Here is a 14,948-nt window from a genome sequence, read left to right as displayed (position 1 = left end):
CATCACATTCCCATTGGGTCAGAAGTTTACATACACTCAATTAGTATTTGGTAGCATTGCCCTTATATTGTTTAACTTGGGTCAAACATTTCAGGTAGCCTTCCACAAGCTTCACACAATAAGTTGGGTGAATTTTGGCCCGTTCCTCCTGACAGAGCTGGTGTAACTGAGTCAGGTTTGTAGGCCTCCTTGCTCGCACACGCCTTTTCAGTTCTGCCCACAAATTTTCTATAGGATCGAGGTCTGGGCTTTGTGATGGCCACTCCAATACCTTGACTTTGTTGTCCTTAAGCCATTTTGCCACAACTTTGGAAGTGTGCTTGGAGTCATTGTCCATTTGGAAGACCCATTTGTGACCAAGCTTTAACTTCTTGGGGCTATGTGGGACGCTAGCGTGCCACCCGTGGTGCACCCTATCAACAACAGGTGCATTTCAAGAGCGGCAAATTTGAAACCAAATAAATGTCAAAATTCAAATTTTTCAAACATACAACTATCTTACACCCTTTGAAAGATAAACATCTCCTTAATCTAACCACGTCCGATTTCAAAAAGGTTTTACGGCGAAAGCATAAAGTTAGATTATGTTAGGAGAGTACATTGACAATAGCTGTGTGTAATGTTTTGTCAATTCAAAGCCAGGCGTCACCAAAACCATAAAACCAGCTAAAATGATGCACTAACCTTTTACAATCTCCATCAGATGACACTCCTAGGACATTATGTTAGACGATGCATGCATTTTTAGTTCTATCAAGTTCATATTTATATCCAAAAACAGCGTTTTACTATGGCATTGATGTTGAGGAAATCGTTTCCCTCCAATAACCGGCAGTCAAGTCAGCACCACAAATTAAATAATTAAAATTATAAAACATTGGTAAAATATTATATTGTAATTTAAAGAATTATAGATTTACATCTCTTGAACGCAATCAACTTGCCAGATTTAAAAATAACCTTACTGGGAAATCACACGTTGCAATAATCTGAGCACTGAGCCCAGAAAAATATGCTTTGCTATACAGACAAACGGCCATGTTGGAGAGATCTAAAATCGAAAATACTATGTAAATAATCCATTACCTTTGATTCTCTTCATCAGATGTCACTTCCAGGAATCCCAGGTCCATAACGAATGTAGTTTTGTTCAAAAAAGCTCATCATTTATATCCAAAAAGCTCCGTGTTGTTAGCACATGATCTAAGCCAGCCGGACTTCTCGTCATGAACGAGGGGAAAAAATATATTTATGTTCGTTCAAACATGTCAAACGTTGTATAGCATAAATCATTAGTGCCTTTTTTAACCAGAACATGAATAATATTCAAGGTGGACGAATGCATTCTCTTTTATAACGTATTGGAACGAGGGTACCCAACATGAACTCGCGCCAGAGTCTAATCGGCCATCACCGTTCCATGGCTCTTGTTCGGTCAGATCTCACAGTAAAAGACTCAAAACACTTTGTAAAGGCTGGTGACATCTAGTGGAAGCAATAGGAAGTGCCAAAACATTAATCAACCCCTGTGTGTTTCAATGGCATAGGCTTAAAGGTAATTCAACACATCAGGTATCCACTTCCTGTCAGAAAATGTCTCAGGGTTTTGCCTGCCAAATGAGTTCTGTTATACTCACAGACACCATTCAAACAGTTTTAGAAACTTTAGGGTGTTTTCTATCCATATATAATAAGTATATGCATATTCTAGTTACTGGGTAGGATTAGTAACCAGATTAAATCGGGTACGTTTTTTTATCCAGCCGTGAAAATACTGCCCCCTAGCCCCAACAGGTTAACTTCCTGACTGATGTCTTGAGATGTTGCTTCAATATATCCACATAATTTTACTTCCTCATGATGCCATCTATTTTGTGAAATGCACCAGTCCCACCTGCAGCAAAGTACTCCCACAACATGATGCTGCCACCCCCGTGCTTCACGATTGGGATGGTGTTCTTCGGCTTGCAAGCCTCCCCCTTTTTCCTCCAAACATATCGATGGTCATTATGGCCAAACAGTTATAAAAAAAAAAATAATCAGACCAGAGTACATTTCTCCAAAAAATACCATCTTTGTCCCCATGTGCAGTTGCAAACCGTAGTCTGGCTTTTTAATGGCGGTTTTGGAGCAGTGGCTTCTTCCTTGCTGAGGGGCCTTTCAGGTTATGTCGATATAGAACTCGTTTTACTGTGGATATAGATACTTTTGTACCTGTTTCCTCCAGCATCTTCACAAGGTCCTTTGCTGTTGTTCTGGGATTGATTTCCACTTTTCGCACCAAAGTACGCTCATCTCTAGGAGACAGAACTCATCTCTTTCCTGAGCGGTTTGACTGCTGCGTGGTCCCATGGTGTTTATACTTGCATATTATTGTTTGTACAGATGAATGTGGTACCTTCAGGCATTTGGGAATTGCTCCCAAGGATGAACCAGACTTTTTTTCTGAGGTCTTGGCTGATTTCTTTTGATTTTCCCTTGATGTCGACCAAAGAGGCACTGAGTTTGAATGTAGGCCTTGAAATACATCGACAGGTACACCTCCAATTGACTCAAATTATGTCAATTAGCCTACCCGAAGCTTCTAAAGCCATGACATAATTTTCTGGAATTTTCAAAGCTGTTTAAAGGCAAAGTCAACTTAGTGTATGTAAACTTCTGACCTACTGGAATTGTGATACTGGGAATTTTAAGTGAAATAATCTGTCTGTAAACAATTGTTGGAAAAATGACTTGTGTCATGCACAAAGTAGCCAAAACTACAGTTTGTTAACAAGAAATTTGTGGAGTGGTTGAAAAACGAGTTTTAATGACTTCAACTGTAATGAGACGAGGCAACGTAGTTATTTTCCTCAATCTGTTATTGTTAAAAGCCTCTGTCTTCCTACAGTGAGAGAAGAGAAGATATTTCAGATGACAGTTAAAATGCCTCTGTAATCCCCACCCGTTGCCTAGGCAGCTTAATGATGATATTTATCAGGTAAACAGACAGACCAGACTGCCGTGAATCCAACTGCTACCACAATAAAGACGTCTAATATGAAGCATCGGCGTGGCACCTGAGTGAAATCACATTTGTGTTTGGGTAAGTGGAAACCAATGGACCCACTGGGAGAGGGGAAGGTAATGAAATGTAATTGTTACGGTCGATTCTCTTCTTTGCAGAAGAGCTGTTTTCTGATGCTAATGAGGTGCAGATGTGTGTGTGCGTGCCGTACGGAAATGTAATAATTTAATAAGGTTGATTTTACCTCTCGAGGGGAGATGGAAAGCTTATGTTCTCTATGTGTTTATCGTCAAGTGTTTGAGTGAAGCTCTCAAAGTCTCATTTCTGTTCTTGGTTCAGCTTCGATCTTTCATTGAAGGGTGTTGTAGAGGTGTGATGTTAAAAGACTGATTCTTTCTCCAAGGCCAAAACTATAAAGTGATGCATTTTTGCAGAAGAAATCGTGTCTTCTGGTAGAATGTTGGCGTGTGCTTCCAGGTAGCTCATTCCCCACGTTAACCTACAGGGACTTAGCTCCTTGCTGAAATGTTCTGAAAACAGAGATTTAGCGGCCTACGTTGCTATCCTGTAGATATACTCTGTTTCCCGGAAGGTCCATCAGCAATGATCTTCCAAATCCCTCACTTCTTCATCGTAATACAATAACCTCTTTCACCCAGCCTAACCCCAGGCGGTGTGAATATGTTCTGTCATAGGCAGTGTTGATATTCACCACAGTTCCTCCTGGTGGTGTGAGTTGTAGGCCAACCAAAGCTTTTTTCCTCCTCTCCTGTTTCTTTAGTTTCCTCTCTCGTGTTTTCCTCCTCTCCTGTTTCTTTAGTTTCCTCTCTCGTGTTTTCCTCCTCTCCTGTTTATTTAGTTTCCTCTCTCGTGTTTTCCTCCTCTCCCGTTTCTTTAGTTTCCTCTCGTGTTTTCCTCCTCTCCTGTTTCTTTAGTTTCCTCTCGTGTTTTCCTCCTCTCCCGTTTCTTTAGTTTCCTCTCGTGTTTTCCTCCTCTCCCGTTTCTTTAGTTTCCTCTCGTGTTTTCCTCCTCTCCTGTTTCTTTAGTTTCCTCTCGTGTTTTCCTCCTCTCCCGTTTCTTTAGTTTCCTCTCGTGTTTTCCTCCTCTCCCGTTTCTTTAGTTTCCTCTCGTGTTTTCCTCCTCTCCCGTTTCTTTAGTTTCCTCTCGTGTTTTCCTCTTCTCCCGTTTCTTTAGTTTCCCCTCGTGTTTTCCTCCTCTCCCGTTTCTTTAGTTTCCTCTCATGTTTGCCCACAGTTACACTGTATGGTAGGTTTCAGAAGCGAGGGACCTGTGTCTCTGATGATCTGAGAGCTGCTCTTAGCTGCTGAGGAAGGAGACGGCTAGCTAAGCACACACACGCAGGCTCACAAATGTACGAACGCACACACTGAGAGCCCAGCTGGTTTGTTATGGAAGGAAGATGACTGGGCTAGCCAATAAACACACACACACACACACCTGAGTGGGCTGTCAAGGTGAACGCAGCATGGCTGCTAACTCCTGCATAATGATACGGCGGCATAAGCGGTTCCTCTTTGAAACGTTATTTGCCTGGGATTTGTTTTAGCCAGAATAAAAGGTTCCGGGCCGTTCACTACCCTGTCTGATATATCCCCTGGGTCTAGGCGAGAAGGAAACAATATCTCTGATTTTAGGAGAAGGAAAGTTGGTTGGCTGGCTCACATTTATCTTTCTTCCACATCATAGTATGCAGTTGTCCTCATGTACCCACGTACTTGCGTGCCCATGCACACACACACACACACGCGCACGCACACGCACACACACACACACACGCACACGCACACGCACACACAAGAGAAAGAGAAAGAGACACACACACACAAACGAGACACACACAAACACGTGTTTGGTCCGTAGTCATGGGGACTGCAGGCAGGTCTGATTGTGGCTGATAATTGGCTGGAACATTTACATAATGAGAAACAAGTGGAAGGTTTCATTTTATTACCATTGTCTCTGTCTCAGTTCCCTCTTTGCCTTGTATTCTCATAGTATCTGATTAACATTGTAGCCCGTACAATATAAAGCACTTTGAACACCTGGAAAATAACCATTTACATATTATCCATTATGCATTAGCATTATAATCCATTATGCATTAGCATTATAATCCATCCATTACAATGCTAGACCGTGTATTACTTTGATAATGTTATGCTATTTTTCATTGCACTTGGATGTGTTAGTCACACACACACACACACACCTAAACATCATACAGTTATTATTAATTTGACAGTTGATCTGTCTGCGTGTGTGTGTGTCTCCAGTGTGAGGAGAAAGGATATTACATGGGCTGATCTCACCAGATATAAAACAATAGGAACCAGAACCTGCTGTCACTTGGTGATGATTGATAGTCCCAACAGAGGGGTTTATTGCAGGACAGCTATTATATTGTGTGGTTTGGAGAGAGAGCCAGGCATTCAGTCGTAACTGCCTTAACAGACCTGTGAATGTAATGCTTAGTTGCAGACACTTAAGATACACTTCTGTCTCTCATCCAGTCAACATTGCTCACGACGACGAAGGAAGGCAATAGCCGTACCATTGTAGCGATTCAGGGGGAACGACCGGAGAGGTGCTTGAACCAGCAATGTCCTCCTTGTGCGTGCCATAAAGGTCCAGACCTTTTGGCTGAGGTCCTTTACACTCAAATATAGGGAGGCTACGCCGTCTCTTCACCTTGAGCCCGGGTGTCAGCATGCTTTTAAACGGAACAGACAGGGAACATTTACATTTTTTTTCTTTAACAGACACGAGAGAGAATTGATCCAAGTGTCCTTTTTTCATGTCCGTACTCCTCCAGTCTCAAACCTATTCAGGCAACAGTAGAATGGCAAAAGAGAGTGGATTTTTAGCCCCACTACATGTTGGAGGATGACGGCTCGGAGTGGTTATTCCCATGGTCTTTCAGCCGTGCATACAGCCGGGAGGATGTCTAGTTATGCATACACACACACACACACACACACTTGTGAGGATGTAGTTATGTAATCTAACCACTGGGCCTGATTCTGACTGACAGAGAGGCAGTTAGAGCATGCAAAATCTCATTGCCGTGTGTGTGTCTCCTCCAGGCCAGCTGTGTGTATGAGGGGCATAAGGTCTCTGAAAGCTCTGTCAGGCAAGAGAGCTTTAACCGCTGCTGTCTGATTCACTTGACTGAAAGAGTTTTTTGAATTTCCCCATGTGCATTGTGACAGAGCCTGACAATCAGTAGAACTAGAATGGCTGTAGGAGAGAACCTAGAAGTTAGGTAGCTAGAATCAGTTGGGTAGAATCTCTACTCAGTCAGCTTGTCTGTCACCTTCATCTTATTGGATTTGGTAACGAAGCATCTCTCTCTCTTTGATGTCGTGCAGCTGATCACAACATGCATCTAATCCCATACCTTCATTACACGCACCACTATTCCTCTTCCCCCTCCCCTTGGCCCCTCTCCTCTCACCAGCATTTCTTCTCTTGTGGAATTCTAGAGGGGATCAGTTCAGCGTAGCATGACTGGCTGTAGAACCAAAATTCAGGATTCCAGTTGGAGCAGTATAGAGGTACTGCATGAAGAAGGGAAAATACACAGGAATGTCAAATGACATCCCCATATAGTTACCCACTTTTGAGTGCCTATTTCCCATATAGTGCACTACTTTCGACAGGACAATTTATCCCTACTTATCAAAGTAGTGCACTATACTACACCAAACTATCTGAGACGCAGACACTGAGCTTGAATGGCCTGGTTGCCCCTAGCAACATCTTGCTCACCGGAAACTCACTGTTTACGATTAAGGTCAGACGACCCGATTCTTAAACTCATAATGAGCTTCATCCCCTTCTCCTCCCTCATTATTTCATCCTGCTCTCTGTCGATGAACCTGTTCCCTATCCTTTCTCTCTGACATTTTAATGTGTGGGAGACTCAATTATAGTGAGGGTGTTTTTAGTCCTCCCAGACAATTGTATTATACACTAGCACATTTGCTGAAATGAGTCTAGACTCGTAATGCTCTCAGTCACATCCTTACAAATGGATCTGTCTGCTTCGACTCTTAGTGATATGCTCTATGGTTGGAAACTGGTATTGTCCCGTAGTCTCACTAAGAGGTGCTACAGGCAGGCAGACGGATAGAGACACACACACACACACACACACACACACACACACACACACACACACACACACACACACACACACACACACACACACACACACGACACCAGTTCAGCAGCAGAGCAGTCATGTGGAAAACATATCTGCAAACAGTAGTTAGTGTGAGTGGCCATTGTATGACTGAAGGTGAATCTGATTCGTCACTCATGGCCTTTTAGCTCACAAAGTCTCTCTCCCGAACAATGGTTATCACAAGGTCTTCTTAGTGACATGAGATTGCCTTCCATCAGGAAGCACTGGAGGCAGATTTGATAGTCATCCATGATCCATTATGACTTTATACATTTTACAGCATATTCTATTACACATTAAATTGATGTATTGTGCTTTATATATTGAGGTTCATTCATGTTGTTGTACATTAGTATTTTTTTTCTGTCTGCATCGATCGATACAATGTGTCCTGGCCTAAAATAAAATTCTAACATCATTGTACCAATTGCAGACTGTCATTACAAAATGCTGGGTTTTACCGCTGATTTAGCCTGCGGTAATATGTCACCTGAGATATGCTAAGTGTATGCAGCATCAGTGGACAGAGATGTGTCTTCTGAAGATGAATGCCTTGCTGCTAGACCTCTATACTTTTTTAACAGGATGTTTAAAATGACAGCGACTTCCTCTCTTCTGCCTCGACTGAGAGACAACTCTCAGAGGACACCGAGAGGCTGGAGTTTTACAGAAGCTATACACATAGACACACACACACACACTCGCTTGCATGCACACGTGTGCGCCTGATGAGGTTACGCTAGTGGGGAAAGCCAGCCCAGCAGAGCACACATGCTCTTCCAGGCATTAGTGATTGAGGTTTGATTAGAGTCTCTCTCCCTCCCAGTGACATAAAATGTCTGTGTAATGATGGTGGATGTGGCTCTCGCTCACCCTGACCCAACCACGGCACTCTCCTCTCTCGCTGTCATTTACCCACACACATCCAGGACAAACACACACACACACACACACACACACACACACACACACACACACACACACAGGTGCTGCTTGTGGATACTATGAACACTACTACAACCTGTCATATCTACTCTGCTACAGAGAGGGGCATTAGTGACCTGGCTGCTGTTTGTGAATCATACAGCAAGACTCACACTGCCAGGTAGAGAGCGAGAGAGAGAGAGGTATGCAATCACACTGCGTAGGAGAGGAGAGAGAAAGGCAGCTATCTGCCCACTGGTTTCCATATTTCATTCCCTCTCTCGCGTCTGGTATAAACTTCTGCCTGTTGTTATTCTCTTTCTCAATTTTAATTTAAGGACTTTATTGGCATGGGAAACATATGTTAACATTGCCAAAGCAAGTGAAATAGATATTAAACAAAAGTGAAATAACAAAAAATTAACAGAAAACATTAGTCACGAAAGAATAAAGACATGTCATATGTCTATATACAGTGTTGTAACGATGCAAATAGTTAAAGTACAAAAGGAATAATAATAAACCTAAATATGGGTTGTATTTATAATGGTGTTTGTTCTTCACTGGTTGCCCTTTTCTTGTGGCACCAGGTCACAAATAATGCTGCTGTGATGGCACACTGTGGTATTTCACCCAGTAGATATCGGAGTTTATCAAAATTGGATTTGTTTTCGAATTTTTTGTGGGTCTGTGTAATCTGAGGGAAATGTCTCTGTTTCTCTGTCTCTCTCCCTGTCTGTGCGCCTCTGGATATAGTGGTTTGTAGTGCATACACACAACGTTCCGTGCCCCAGTTTCACTACAGAAATACTGCATTCAAACGATCCCGTCTTCTCATGGCCGTCTACAGGTGCATCTGTAGCAGACCAACATGTCGTGCTTGCCATTCCCAGCACACTAACAACATCCATATACAGGTAACTGACAAAATAAAGGAAACCCCAACAAAGTGTCTTCAAGGGCATTGGGGCACCACGAGCAAGAACAGCTTCAATGTGCCTTGGCATAGATTCTACAAGCGTCTGGAACTCTGTTGGTGGGATGCAAACACCATTCTTACACACACACCCACCCACACACACACCCTTTAAACCCCCTATGCTCCTTTGAGACTCCTCTTTAAAAGTCACTGAGATCTCTTCTAGGTATAGTAGCCAAAGTAATGGGCAACTGGGCATTTTTAATACATGACCCTAAGCATGGTGGGATGATAATTGCTTAATTAACAGAAAGCACCTGCTTTCAATATGTTTTGTATCCCTCATTTACTCAAGTGTTTCCTTTTTATTTTGGCAGTTACCTGTACATCCCATCAATGAGCTCAAGTGTGACTGATAGAACAGTAGACGTATAACAAACTGTACCCCAGCCTATAGAATGGGGATAGAACAACCCTAGTCATCACAATGTTATGTTTCATGCTGTACTCTAGCTAGCACACTGTCCTCCTGCCTCATGCCAGCCCACTCAGCTGTCCCTCTCTACCTACACCTGGATTCCCACTCTGACAGGAAACAGGAAGTTACATCACAGAGAGACAGGGAGGAAGTGCAGACCCATGGTATTGACATGTTCAAAGCCCTTTACAGTGTATCATATCCCATTCCCCTCCCTACCTCTTACAAATATTATGCTGCCTCTGCTGTTATTTTGAGGTCTGTATCAAATATTAATGTGTAATTTTGTTTAGTCCTGGGAGACCCACTGTTGATGTTTGTATTACCAGTGAAATCCTTAATGAATTATTCACACTAAAACGTACCGTTGGAGACAGTGAGAAGAAAAGTCCTGCTTTATTCTGGAAGTGTTTGCTTAGCTCTGGCATAGTTTCAGTAATGATATCCTGAAAGAAATGGCTGTTTCGACTCAGTGTTCCTTTGTGTGTGTTTCAGCACATATGGACTAGTCGTCAGTGAAGTCTACTAAATGTATTTTTTTTAATATGCCACTGGTCACACTGATAGCGTTTTGGTGCAAGTCTTAAACATATGGTGTAATTTTACTGCACGTCTTAGTCTTTCTGTCCCCTCCCAGTGCAGCTTATGCATGGGGATGCAATACCCCATGAAGGCCCTGGCTGAGAGTGTATGACAATAACTCTTACGGACATGTTGGGTCTCGGTTCAGCTACACTGTGTTGTGCTGCTGTGACACTGGTGGCATTGAGGGCCTATGGCTTTCTCTACCCTTCCCTCCACCCCCCTCTGTTTCCAGGGATTTTCCTGCTATTGAAATCCTTGGGCGGATTTTAATAGCAGTGTAAATTTCGAGATTGAAAAATGCTTTCAGTGTAAACTTAAACAACTAAAACCAGTTATAATGTATGTAGAAGAGATAATGGGCCTGTGTATGTATGTATTAGAGGTCGACCGATTATGATTTTTTTTCAATGCTGATACCGATTATTGGAAGACCAACACAGCCGATGCCGATTAATAGGCCGATTTAAATAACTAAAATAAAAAATAATAATAAAAAAAATATATAACATTTTTTTACATGTATTTATTAATTTATTTATTTGTAAAAATGACAATTACAACAATACTGAATTAACACTTTTATTTTAACTTAATATAATACATCAAATAAATAATGAAACATGTTCAATTTGGTTTAAATAATGCAAAAACAACGTGTTGGAGAAGAAAGTAAAAGTGCAATATGTGCTATGTAAAAAAGCTAACGTTTAAGTTCCTTGCTCAGAACATATGAAAGCTGGTGGTTCTGTTTATCATGAATCTTCAATATTCCCAGGTAAGAAGTTTTAAGAAAGGCATATATTTTTAGGTTAGGTACATTTGTGCAACGATTGTGCTTTTTTCACAAATGCGCTTTTGTTAAATCATCCCCCGTTTGGCGAAGTAGGCTGTCTTTGTTAGGAAAAAATGGTCTTCACGCAGTTCGCAACGAGCCAGGCGGCCCAAACTGCTGCATATACCCTGACTCTGTTGCACAGAACGCAAGAGAAGTGACAATTTCCCTAGTTAAAATAAATTCATGTTAGCAGGCAATATTAACTAAATATACAGGTTTAAAAATATATGCTTGTGTATTGATTTTAAGAAAGGCGCTTTTTTTCGCAAATGTGCTTGTTAAATCACCCGTTTGGTGAAGTAGGCTATGATTCAATGATAAATTAACAGGCACCGCATCGATTATATGCAACGCAGGACAAGCTAGATAAACTAGTAATATCATCAACCATGTGTAGTTAACTAGCGATTTATGTTAAGATTGATTGTTTTTTATAAGATAAGTTTAATGCTAGCTAGCACCTGGCTCCTTGCTGCACTCGTATAACAGGTTGTCAGCTTGCCACACAGTCTCCTCGTGGAGTGCAATGTAATCGGTCATGATCGGTGTCCAAAAATACCGATCACCGATTGTTATGAAAACTTGAAATCGGCCCCAATTAATCGGCCATTCCGATTTAATCGGTCAACCTGGTGTGTGTGTATGTATGTATGTATGTATGTATGTATGTATGTATGTATGTATGTATATACACACACACACACACGTGTGTATATATATATGTAGAATCGTAGGAAAATGTGCTTTTAAAACAAACAATTCCTCTCAGCTCCATGGAGAAATATATAGAATTGCAGGAAATTGGCTTAAATAGAGAAATTAAAATTTCTCTACACCGCAAAGATGGAGGCCTCAAATTGTCTCTACGATCCACCCATTGCCTCTTTCCACGCCCACTGCCTAAATCCCTTTATGATCCAGAAAAAACCCTGCTTTCTCCCTCCAACTATCTTTCTCCCTCTCTCTCTCCCTCGCTCTCACCCCCCTTCTCTCTCTCTCTCTCTCTCTCTTTTGTCTGACTACCACATCCACTGCTAGGCTCCAGTGGAGCAGAACAGCCAACCCTGCCTGCCTGCTATCCTTCCTCTCCTCCCTCCATCCACCCACCTGCCACCCTCAATCTTCTTATGGTCTCCCCCATCCTTTCCTCTCCTCCATCCCTCAGTCCATCCCCCCCGCTTCCCCATCTTCTCCCCCACTCCCTCCCCTCTTATTTCAACCATCCTCCCAAGCCATCCCTACTTCCTCTTTCCTCTTTCTCTCCTCCCTCCCTCTGCTGAAGGACACAGTAAATGTCACGCTGCTGCACTGTGGCCCTGCTCTCACCTGTTGCCCCGGCAACCTGCCTCAAACATGTGACCAAACAGGCAAGCCATGTTTGTGAAGAGCAGAGTAGTCTGACGTGTGTGGGGGGGGTTACGTGTGTGTATCTTATCAACCTCATACAGCCTCTCCTCGCAAGCCCTTTACCGTAACTCAGCCATTGCCTATCAGTGTTTACCCCTGCTGCTAATGCTAGTCCTCTAATGAACATACTGTTTATAATGGCTTCATTAATGACCTCTGTCTGAGAGGGTAACAAGCAGGGTGCATGTTTCAGTGACTGACCCTTGTGTTGTTGCCCTCTCCTCTACTAGCCTGTTAAAATTCCCAAGTAAGTATCACTATGACAGGAGAGTAACTCCTTGTGTGTCCAAATGGCACCCTATTCTCAACATAGTGCACTCATTGTGACCAGGGCCAGCATAGGGCTCAGGTCAAAAGTAGTGAACTAAATGGTGTTCTGTCTGTCTCGGGAGGCCTGATATCAGAGGCTTTGTTGTACTTTTTATTTTTTTTTTTTCCTCCGTCCGTCCTAATGGATTCAGGTTGCCTACAGCAGTGTTTCCCAACCCTGGTCCTCCAGTAACCCCAACAGTACCCAGTTTTGTTGTAGCCCTGGATAAACTCAGCTCATTAAGGGCTTGATGATTAGTTGAATCAGGTGTGCTTGTCCAGGGTTACAAATAAGCATGTGTACTGTTGGGGGTACTGGAGGACCAGGGTTGTGAAACACTGACCCTACAGGACACACTAGCAGTAAGGTTAAGGGCATTGGGTTTTACAGGCTCAAACTCATCACATTAGATAAGAAGTTATAGTACAACTTTTTTTTATGGAACTTTTCGAAACCGTTGCAGTTTATCGCAGCGCCTTAAAAATGGAACAGGAAATGTGGTCGGCCCAAATATGAAACTATTTTGGGTTTTATAGGAAAACATCCGTAATCTCTTTGTGACAGTTATAGTGGGGAGAGGAGAGAAGACAGCAGGATAGAAAAGGTCTTTGTTAACTCGGTCTCCTTTACCACTTGCTGACTGGCACACAGCAGCAGAGACCAGAGAGCCTAGATATGATAAAACACACACATCTGGTCTGGAGAACACACACTTCATCTCCAATGCTCCAACGCCCATAGGCTCTTGAGTTGTCATTGATTCACTCCTTTATCTCCCCGTCACGCTGGGTGCACACGCATGCGTGGGTGAGTGCTTACGCCTGTCTGTTTGTGTGTGCGTGCGCACTTTTGCAAGTGTGTTGGTCTCTGCCTACTTGGTCTCTGCATACAGATGGCTGCTTCCCAAAATATTCTGCTTAAAAGCTTGTTTCACTTATCAGCAGAGAGAGAGCAGGAGATTGCAGAGTCTCAGCTGTCGGTATTCACTTGATAAAATACTGCGGAGACGTTTTTCAAATCAAGTACCATTCATCCGGTGGGCGCTGCCTCTGGGGTTGGACGAATACAGTTACTGTTAACTTAGTTTTAGGATAGAGTTCCTTGTCTATCCAATATGAGCTCACATGCACTATGGAGCCCAACACAGCAGCTCTCTTCCCTGGGCCCATTTGACAATATCAGCTTTCCTCAGCTAGCCAGCTCTCAAAACCTTAACCCCTCTCTCTCTCCCTCGCTCTCTCTCACTCTCTCACTGGATTTGACTGAAATGGTTTGCGTTCCAAATGGCTCCCTATCTGCCCTGGTCAAAAGTAGTGCACTATATTGGAAATGGCGTGCCGTTTAGGACGCACCCATGGATTTAGACTTCAAACGCATGCCTTCTGTTGTTTCCTGGACAGTTGATGCAGGGTGGATCTAGTGGACTTTTCCATTCTCCTGACCTCATCTTACCTCTTCACTGGCAATGGGTATTGTTCATCCTCCTACATCCCTCCTTCCCTTGTATATCCATCATGTTATGGGATGGGGGAGATTGGTTTTGAATGCAGCCTATTGCTGTTACAATTCACCTAGCTTCCACATAGGGGAGAAATTCTAATTGTAGCACTAATTCGAGTTGTGCTACAATTGTAGTTGTAGCACCAACCTGGTTTTTGAACCATGCCAGGTTGGTTGTTTTCCTCTGCTATTTAAACCTATTGAGGAGCCCCAGCAGGGTTCAAAACAGCTTTCTGTGTGGAGAGGATATGCAGTGATGAGCCTGGTTAAATCTGGCGTTCTGCCCCCCCCACACACACACACACACACACACACACACACACACACACACACACGTACACTAAAATGGTCCTCTCTCTCTGGAGCCATTGTGGCCTGGCGTCTCCTCTCCTCCCCATCACCACTGCCCCTCCTCTCCTCCAGGCCTGAATAACAGCACTAAGCTGGGGGAAGCAGATTAGCCCCTCCACAACCATTGTCCGCTTCCTATTAGAAAGAGCCCTGACTTGTGGTTGAACTTCAGGGTCTCTTCAGGCTCTTGTTGCCAATTTACACACGTGTGTGTGTGCTGTTCTACTACCACATATCACAGCCTGGTATAAATACATGTTGAATGGGAGTCTAGAGGAACATCAAGCATTAAGTTAATGATATAGGCCTAGCTTTGGAGCAGAGGCTTCCCTTATTATGTGCACTCAGTAGACACCATGCACTAGATGTGATTTTGTTCCCATGTAATGTTCATATAGCTCTAAACGATTAGGCCTATAGTTTAC

General features: G+C 43.0%; 1 protein-coding gene across 13 annotated transcripts in view; it reads left to right on the top strand.

The window, feature by feature from the left end:
- The window catches only part of LOC106609184 (pleckstrin homology domain-containing family A member 5), a 147,134-nt gene that overhangs the window by 60,371 nt on the left and 71,815 nt on the right, over positions 1 to 14,948 (top strand). The gene's annotated exons all lie outside the window — the stretch shown is intronic.

The sequence above is a fragment of the Salmo salar genome, chromosome ssa07 (genome assembly GCF_905237065.1).
Source record: "Salmo salar chromosome ssa07, Ssal_v3.1, whole genome shotgun sequence".
NCBI classification, from domain to species: Eukaryota; Metazoa; Chordata; class Actinopteri; order Salmoniformes; family Salmonidae; genus Salmo; species Salmo salar.
This window is presented reverse-complemented; position numbering and strand designations above follow the sequence as displayed.